This window comes from Maniola jurtina, chromosome 14, assembly GCF_905333055.1.
Source record: "Maniola jurtina chromosome 14, ilManJurt1.1, whole genome shotgun sequence".
Taxonomy (NCBI): domain Eukaryota; kingdom Metazoa; phylum Arthropoda; class Insecta; order Lepidoptera; family Nymphalidae; genus Maniola; species Maniola jurtina.
The window spans coordinates 6,070,394-6,079,880 of NC_060042.1; the positions used below are offsets into that span (position 1 = coordinate 6,070,394).

General features: G+C 38.4%; 1 protein-coding gene across 1 annotated transcript in view; it reads left to right on the top strand.

The window, feature by feature from the left end:
- Positions 1–9,487, top strand: part of LOC123872181 — a 42,223-nt gene that overhangs the window by 22,638 nt on the left and 10,098 nt on the right. The window lies entirely within an intron of this gene.

Genomic DNA, 9,487 nt, shown 5'->3' on the forward strand with positions numbered 1-9,487 from the left:
CTACTTCTACTAGATATAAAGATAATGCCTGTTGTAGTGATTTCCACATTTACGGTCCGTGAAAACATTACACGCTTGTAATGTTTTCACGGTTTGTGTATATGTACCTATGTATGTGAGTTTCTTTATTCCTCTATGGCGTTTAAATGCCATTTGAATGACACTGGCTAACATTCGTGTTTTTAACTTGTTTAATTATTCCAGTATAGTGGACTTCGTTATCATTTCCTTTGCCTAAAAATTATTGATTCCTCCGAATTATTGATTTCTCCATTCATTCCCGTTTGATGTCCATTCCATGTTTTGAATTTTTGTTTTTTAATGGCTTCTAGGCCTTTCAGTAAAGTTTCAATAAAGGTAAAGTTTCTCATGGCCCGGTTTCTTTACTGGCGCTCAAATTCTATTAGATGATTATAGTATTAGGCTCGGCAATTTTCTTAATTGATTCAAACCGGGAAGGTCTGTTTTATGGTCGAGCAACCCTTAAACTTTTAAACTTTCTGGTAGGAGGATTTTCAAAGACAATATAAAAAACAGACTTTATACATTGACGAAAGATTTTATAACCTTTATTACCTGTTATCTCCCAAAGCCACCATGACCCAAACTTCATAGTCGCTGATCGCTCTTCCTTGTGTTGGGGACAATACGCAGAGGAACTTTCAGCGTTTTTATAAAATAACGAAGGTCTGGCACGTGCTGGTTCTGTCTCTATAATATTCTGTAGATCAGCGACACAAAAAATACATAGAAGGTAGCTGGTGTTAGAGAGATGACGCGAATAACAATTATTTCGAGAAGCTATCCTTGAGGTTGTATATGAACGTCAATTTCTAAAGTAATCGAATTATCTTGCAGGCTCGTAACGTTTCAGCGGTTATAAGCAACAACCTTGCTAACTGACTAATATACTGTAGGCAGCGTTCTAATGTTGAGTTTATTTTTTTTCTGGACCGCCTTCTGGTTTAGCTCACTCACTAACTCCATTAGCCCCCGCTGGTTTACTTTTCTATCAAAGCTATTTTCTTTTCTCATCGGGAAAAATAGAAATCTAAACAAATAATACCATCTTTCAATCACACTACGTATATTTCTCAAGTTTTTTCACGTGTGATTGCAACATGATATTGTGTGACCTACTTGCTTATTTTAAGCATTGTTTTACATTGTTTTCTTATTTCTTTATTTATTTTATATAATACGAATTGTAAGAGTCTTGGACGCTTTTGCCGTTATATTTTTTTTTCCTCGTGTTTGGTTTATTTGTTAGAGATCTTATTTAAAACTAATTATTGAGACTTATATCAACAGAATATCTTATTACACTCTATCTTATCTATTCTAATAGGTACACTATCGAACAATTTGCCCAAAATGAACTGTCTACGCTTTTGACCTAAATGTAAAGAAAACATTTCTTTGAGCGTTTATTTTTCGTAAACAGCACTAAATATTCATGACTTCCTTTCTTTCCTTTGGCATTTATCATCTTCATAATCGCGTGCCGTCCTCCAAACGTGTTTTGGCGGTCGACATGAGAAAGCTTTACGATTGTTTACAATTTCCTTTCATTTTTGGAAGCTATAACCTTTGTCCGCTTCCTTATGTTATTCAACCATTTAAGATGATAACCTTGTTCCTAAAATATGGTCTTCCGAAATCGGAATGAGTATTGAAATTTCAAAAATGATGTGTGTTTTGCATAATTGTGCATATCACCTCTCCTCAAAGTCTCCTTTATAACCCCCGACCCAAAAGTGTGTTATAAGTTTGACGTGTGTATCTGTGTATCTGTCTGTGGCATCGTAGCTCCTAAACTAATGAACCAATTTTAATTTAGTTATTTTTTTGTTTGAAAGATGGCTTGATCGAAAGTGTTCTTAGCTATAATCCAAGAAAATCGGTTCAGCCGTTTGAAAGTTATCAGCTATTTTCTAGTTACTGAAACCTTCACTTGTCGGGGGCGTTATAAATTTTTAATTTACACTTGTTACTTGATACACCATCGTAATACAACATAGGTTCAATAAATAACCGACCAGGTTTATGTATATGTATATGTTTATTTATACACCGCAATGGTCATTTCATCATTGTAATTTTTTATATTATATTTGTTTTTGAAATAAAAAATAAAATAAAACTAGAATAATGTTTTGGTTAGAATCTTGGCGTGTCTTGGCTACTCAAGTTTTGCAGCGCGAATGCAAATTAACTGAAGCCACTAATCTAATATTAATTTAACGTGTCAAGTCTTGTTTAGAAACAGTGTTAGCTATTCACGCTGAAGATTTCTCGACTGACAGCGATCGTGGTATGGACTGAATGACGGACTGACTCGACGTTGAGTAATTTTGTGCTCTTGCCAAGTGTAGTTATTGGGCAGTAGGGATATTAGTGATAATTCATTTAACTTTTAAGTGCTATTTTACTAATGTGTATAAGAATTATTATCAATCAAGATTAGCATCAATTATTGTTGTTTTCGTTGTTGTTTCGTTTGTTGTTTAAACCAGAATGGCCTTAATAAAAAACTTTTGCTTAACTTAATCAAACATTAAAGAAGACGTGAACTGTTTTGCGAGATGATGCCTAGATATGTACCTACCTATATCACTTAATAGATTAGCTAGGTACCTATATAATAATTATTATCTCTCAAGCTATGTATCATGGTATGTGTTGGCACATCACCTACCTAGCAACCCTCTTTATGAACTGAGTCACTTTCATCAGAACTGCATTACATAAATCAAATAAAGACAACTAATTACTACAGGTATCAAAGTTGCTTATTCCGTCTTTGTTCTGAGCCAAATAGTGATTATATCATTATTTCTGTGACAATTTGTCTTCACAAACACATTAGACGATGTTCTAATGAATAACACGTGGCAATTCTGAGTTTTATATATCTATTTTACATAGTTAGAGTGAAGCCACACAATGCGTTGCGTTTGCGGTGCGGCGCCTAAGCGGTGCCGTTGCGTCATCCTGCTTAGAAATCGTTGTACCATGTCCTGCGGTGTATTTACGACGTCGTGTGGCGCCGCACCGCATGCGTAATGGACTTGGGGCCAAAGAGACGAGGCGGGGAGGGGTGGTGCGTTGCACTGCCATACCCTACTACAACTACAGAGAACATCTACTCATGTGCCCATACTGTCTGCCGGAGCGGCAACGCAGTGCCCGTGTGGCACCTAATACTCAAATCCATAGCGGTGCGGCACCGCAACATACCGGAAACGCATCGTGTGGCCTCAGTTTAACCTAGTGATGTGCTCACAAAATTCAAAAATCTTTAGAAGAAATTAAAAAGTGTACAACGGTACCCACTTCGAATAAAAGACTGATTTGACTTGAACATATTCATTACTAGCTGATGCGTGGATATAGGTTTTTAAAAATCCTATAGGAGCTTTTTAATTTTACGGGATTAAAAGTAGCCTAGGTGCTAATCCAAGGTATAATCTATCTCCATTCTCAGCCAAATCCATCCTGTACTTTTTGCATGAAGGAGTAACAAATATATACACACATACACACACACATACACACAAACTTTCACTTTTATAATATTAGTGTGAGTACCTATAATTTTGTACTAGTCTGGTTATTAACTGAGAAAACATTGTTGCCAAAATGTTTTAAACTCAGACCCAGTCTACTAGCAATGCCCAAAAAGCCCTTACATGTTTTGTTTTTTTAATTGGCAAACTTTATTCATTTGAAATTGCTCCGAAGGAAAATCGTTGTTAACAATTCGGTATTGTAACAACCCAAACCTAATATTATTAGTTCATAAGAGATGCCAATAGATGGCGCTAGTCGTATACTATGTCGCGTTAGCATTCAATAATTTGCTCAAGTATAGGTATCTGCCTTGTAACATCGATTGTCATTCCGAAAGCCACCTGTACTCGGTACTGTCAGCTTTGAAGGCGCTTTGGCCCACGGCCGAACACCCTCGAACTACATACCGCAGCACACATTGGTTACGGGCGACTTGCTAGCATCGTGCCACGCGCGATCTTCTTGTCGTTCCACTCGTGTCAAACTCAACCTCTGTCCTCTGTACTCCACTTGTACTCGTCAATAAACACTATCTGTACACCTCGGAGTTTTAGTACCGTCCCAACTTCGCCCCTACACTACAAGTGGCGCCCAACGTGGGGCATCCGCAACACTACAAGTGGAGCCCAACGGCAAGTATCCGCTACACTACAAGTGGCGCCCAACGGCAAGAATCCGCAACGCTGGACGGCAAAAAAAAAGACGACTCTGAAAAACACCAACGCAAGCAGCTATGCCATTAGTGCAGTCCTACTGCAGGGGGAGGGCGAAGATGAGCGCCCTGTTGAATACGCAAGCCAGCAGCTGTTGTCACCCGCAGAAAAGAACTACAATACCACAGAGAGAGAGAAGCTAATAGGAGTCCACCACTCTTCAGCTCTTATGCCATGCCATAAACCAGAAAATACTGGAGACATACCTCAGCCAGTACAACCAATACGAAGAAGAGGACGAACTCGGAAGCAAGAGACACCTGCAGCTCCTAGAGGATGGGGTCGACCGAAAAGAGCATCTTGATCCTGTCCCATTCGCCGGGACGTCTTCAGGGACAGAGGGGGAGGATGTAACAACCCAAACCTAATATTATTAGTTCATAAGAGATGCCAATAGATGGCGCTAGTCGTATACTATGTCGCGTTAGCATTCAATAATTTGCTCAAGTATAGGTATCTGCCTTGTAACATCGATTGTCATTCCGAAAGCCACCTGTACTCGGTACTGTCAGCTTTGAAGGCGCTTTGGCCCACGGCCGAACACCCTCGAACTACATACCGCAGCACACATTGGTTACGGGCGACTTGCTAGCATCGTGCCACGCGCGATCTTCTTGTCGTTCCACTCGTGTCAAACTCAACCTCTGTCCTCTGTACTCCACTTGTACTCGTCAATAAACACTATCTGTACACCTCGGAGTTTTAGTACCGTCCCAACTTCGCCCCTACACTACAGTATTTATTTAAACGTCTTTACAGAGTGATCCTTCTATACCAGTAGGTAAATATTCTGCGGTTATACCTTCTACAATCACCCAGAAACAACAAAATTCTGTGACTATTTCAACAGAATAGAATTGTTAATGAGTTCTCAAAGTGATTACCTACAGTGGATTATCAACATTGCTATCTACCGTATCTTTGTTTGTCTACCCATATTCATTATTCTGGTACCGTTCGGATCCCAAGGGGCGTGTCACTGGCAGTCTTGTTTGCTTAGTTTTACCTCTACGACTATTTTTGGCTTAGTAGACTTTAGAGGCCTTATTCATACGTTATTTAAGATTAGAGGATGCCCGCGACTTCGCGTGGATTTAGGTTTTTAAAGATCCCGTGGGAACTGTTTGATTTTCTGGGATAAAATGTCTATGTCAATTACAGGGACGCAAGCTACCTCGGTACCAAATTTCATACAAATCGTTTAAGCGTATGGGTTTTTAAGAATCCCGTGGGAACTCTTTGATTTTACGGGATTTTCCGGATGGAAAGTAAGTAGCCTATGTCCGTCCTCGGGATATTAGCTAACCCTGTACCAAATTTCGTCAGAATCGGTTAAACTGTTGGGCCGTGAAAAGGTAGCAGACAGACAGACATACACACTTTCGCATTTATAATATTAGTATGGTTAATTTATTAATCGATCGCCCTGGCTTCATCCGGAAGGACTTAGCTCGATCCTTCCTCTGATTAAAATTTTCTTACCTTTTAATGTACTTATAAGAATCGTCCAGTTATAATTTTATTTAGTAAAAGTAAGTAATTAGACGGAATGTGTTGTGAAAAAAAAAATTCGGTTTAATAGAAAAAGCATCGCAATTTATCAAATTTAGGGGCCAGGTAAATTAAAACGTACGAAAAATTGTGACATTCTTGTAAAAATGTAGTTTCATTTCATGGCGGGAAACATGCGGGAAGTATGCCAAAATGGAATGACAACATCTCTCATTCCGATGAAATAGGTGAGACTATGCTAGGCGTTTTTAACCCCCGACCCAAAAAGAGGGGTGTTATAAGTTTGACGTGTGTATCTGTGTATCTGTCTGTGGCATCGTAGCTCCTAAACTAATGAACCGATTTTAATTTAGTTTTTTTTTTTTGTTTGAAAGGTGGCTTGATCGAGAGTATTCTCAGCTATAATATAAAAAAAATCGGTTCAGCCGTTTGAAAGTTATCAGCTTTTTTCTCGTTACTGTAACCTTCACTTGTCGGGAGCGTTATAAATTTTTAATTTACACTTGTCGAAAGTAATCTTCAGCTAGGAACCCGTAAATCATTAATCAGCTTAGTAATGAGAACGGATATCCTCTCAAAATGAGAAGGATTTTTCCATAGTCCACCACGCTGGCCCAGTGCGGACTGGCAGACTTCACACTCCTTTGAGAACATTATGAAGAATTCTCAAGCATGCCGGTTTCCTCGCGATGTTTTCCAGTGCTATTTAATTGCTTGAAAAGTAGATACATAGCTCCGAAAAATTAAAAATGCGTGCCCGAGATCAAACCCTGACGCATCAGCCACTAGATTATTAACCCCCGACCAAAAAAAGAGGGGTGTTATAAGTTTGACGTGTGTATCTGTGTATCTGTCTGTGGCATCGTAGCTCCTAAACTAATGGACCGATTTTAATTTAGTTTTTTTTGTTTGAAAGGTGGCTTGAACGAGAGTGTTCTTAGCCATAATTAAAGAAAATCGGTTCAGCCGTTTGAAAGTTATCAGCTCTTTTCTAGTTACTGTAGCCTTCACTTGTCGGGGGTGTTTTAAATTTTTAATTTACACTTGTATTATTATTATCGCTAATCCTTTTTTCAAACAATTGGGTTTATGGACAACAAAGTTTTGAATACGTTGTGTCATTGTCAGTGGTAGATGCATTTGTGGATTCAAAAGTACTTGTAAAAATTTAATTGAATGAAAATATTTCTTTTCTATTCAATTCTATTCTAATAGCATTGAGTTGGAACGAGAAAACTTTTGTCATTTTAATGAAACGTCAGAATCATCTGACGTTTCATTAAATTAAACATGATGCACATTAGCGAGACAAGGCCAAAACATAATAGCGGTTAATCTACAAACAACGTTTGCATATAGACAACTGTAAAGATATTGGATATTGAAAGGCAAGTTTGTAAATGTGGAAACCGGCTAAAGATTTCACGAAAAATAGACGCTCGGTTCATCCCACACAATGAGATTTATAGTCACCGACGAAAATACCGCAATGGTTCTTTTAAGTCGACACTGATCTACATCTACAGTTATTTAGTTATCGCCTGATAAGTTTATTGCTTATACAAATACTGATCGATTTGCTTGCAGTATCGGGGATGCTTTTTTTACCCGACTGCGGCAAAGCCAAAAGGAAGGGTTATGATTTTAGCAGTCTATGTATGTATGTATGTATATGTATGTATGTGGGTATGTATGTTTGTATCCAGATTCTGTGTGTTCCACCGTAGCGCCTAAACTACTGGGCTGATTTTGATGAATGAGGTGTCAATCGATTCGTTTTAAAGGTCCGGGTGACATAGGCTACATTTGATACGAAAAAATTGACCTAACGGATGTTGCATGAAAAAAATTGGGGGTCCCCAAATTTTTTTTGTTGCTATTGTATCGAGTGGGATGTCAAATGAAAGAGGAGAAAATTCTGAGTTCATAAATATAAATGTACTACAACATTAAAATATACCAAGCAACAAAATTATAATATTTCAGCGTTTATTAAGACAATCGCAGTCGGGTTTTAGTTTCCAACTTTATCTTGTTTTTAACCCCCGACCCAAAAAGAGGGGTGTTATAAGTTTGACATGTGTATCTGTGTATCTGTGTATCTGTGTATCTGTGTATCTGTGTATCTGTGTATCTGTGTATCTGTGTATCTGTCTGTGGCCTCGTAGCGCCTAAACGAATAAACCGATTTTAATTTAGTTTTTTTTGTTTGAAAGGTGGCTCGATCGAGAGTGTTCTTAGCTATAATCCAAGAAAATCGGTTCAGCCGTTTGGAAGTTATCAGCTCTTTTCTGGTTTTCTTATTACTTTTATCCCAGGACCACCAGAGGTTACGTATTTTCTGACACAGGAAATATGTACGATTGAGTAGTGTTAGTAAGTACTAAGAAAGCATGCCTAGCCTACGTGCTAGCTTGCTTAGACGGCCAATTTTCAGTTATCTGATAATCAAGGTACATAAAACCATTACTTACCTCACGTAAATTCTCCAAACTGTTTTTTACGTATATTTTAGGCAACATCCTTAAAAATATGTCGCCAATACTCCCAGACACTTCCCGCGTCGGCCGTATTGCTTTGCAGACGCTTTAAAGCTCCCAACATAAGTAATTACTTCACTGCACGTAAATTCTGATGCTCCATTTTTATATATGTCCACCAGACAACTATTTTAAAACCTTTTACAAGAAGACAGACCGATCCAGAGGGCCAATCATCCCCTAAATTCAATTTTAATGCCTCTGTGGGTTTGAGCGCGAGGGCATCATTATCTACGCGCATGAGACTGAGTAAGACATATATTAGGATATATATTGACTTCTCTCTCACTCTCTTATAGTTTACTTATGTCAATTAATTATTAATATTAAAAAAAATCAGCTAAAAATTAAAAAAAATGGAGAATTTACGTGAGGTAAGTAATGTTTTTATGTACCTAGATTACCTGATACCTGAAAATTGGCCGTCTAAGCTAGCAGGTCCGTAGGCATGCGTTCTTTGTACATACTAACACTACTCAATCGTCCACATTTCGTTCGTCAGAAAATACGTGACGGCTGGTGGCCCTGGGATCTTTCACTATTGTAACAGAGGTTCATAATATTATGTCAATTGGCAAATGTCAAGCCGTCAAGATGGACGTTGCCTAGATACATAATTATTTATTTGAAAATAATGTTTTGGAAAACTCCGATACTTTGGATCGTAGGCGCGGAGTTTCTAATTTATAAAATATTATAATCACAGTTAAAGCGAGAAAACATCAATTCAATTATAATATCCAACAGTCAACCAAAGGCCACGAACAATCAACCCAAACCCAAACCATAGTCAAACAATTTTTAGGGTTCAGTAGGTATCTGTAGAAAAAAAAGATGTAGTCGCGTTGGTGTGCATGGCACCATTAAATATCGTAGGAGGCGATGACCCTCCGCGCGGCTGAGGTTCCCGCATCGTAGTCGCTTTGTCGCGCAGGTTTGGATGATGCATTAGGCGCACCTTCTTTATATTTTATCTGCTTGAACTCAGCTTATTTACTTTGACAAAATACGTTTAAAATTCATCATCATCAGGATCAACCCATCGCCGGCTCACTACTGAGCACAAGTCTACTCTCAGAATGAGAAGCTACCACATTGGCCAAGCACGTATTAGCACACCTCGCGCACCTTTGAGGGAGCATTATGGCC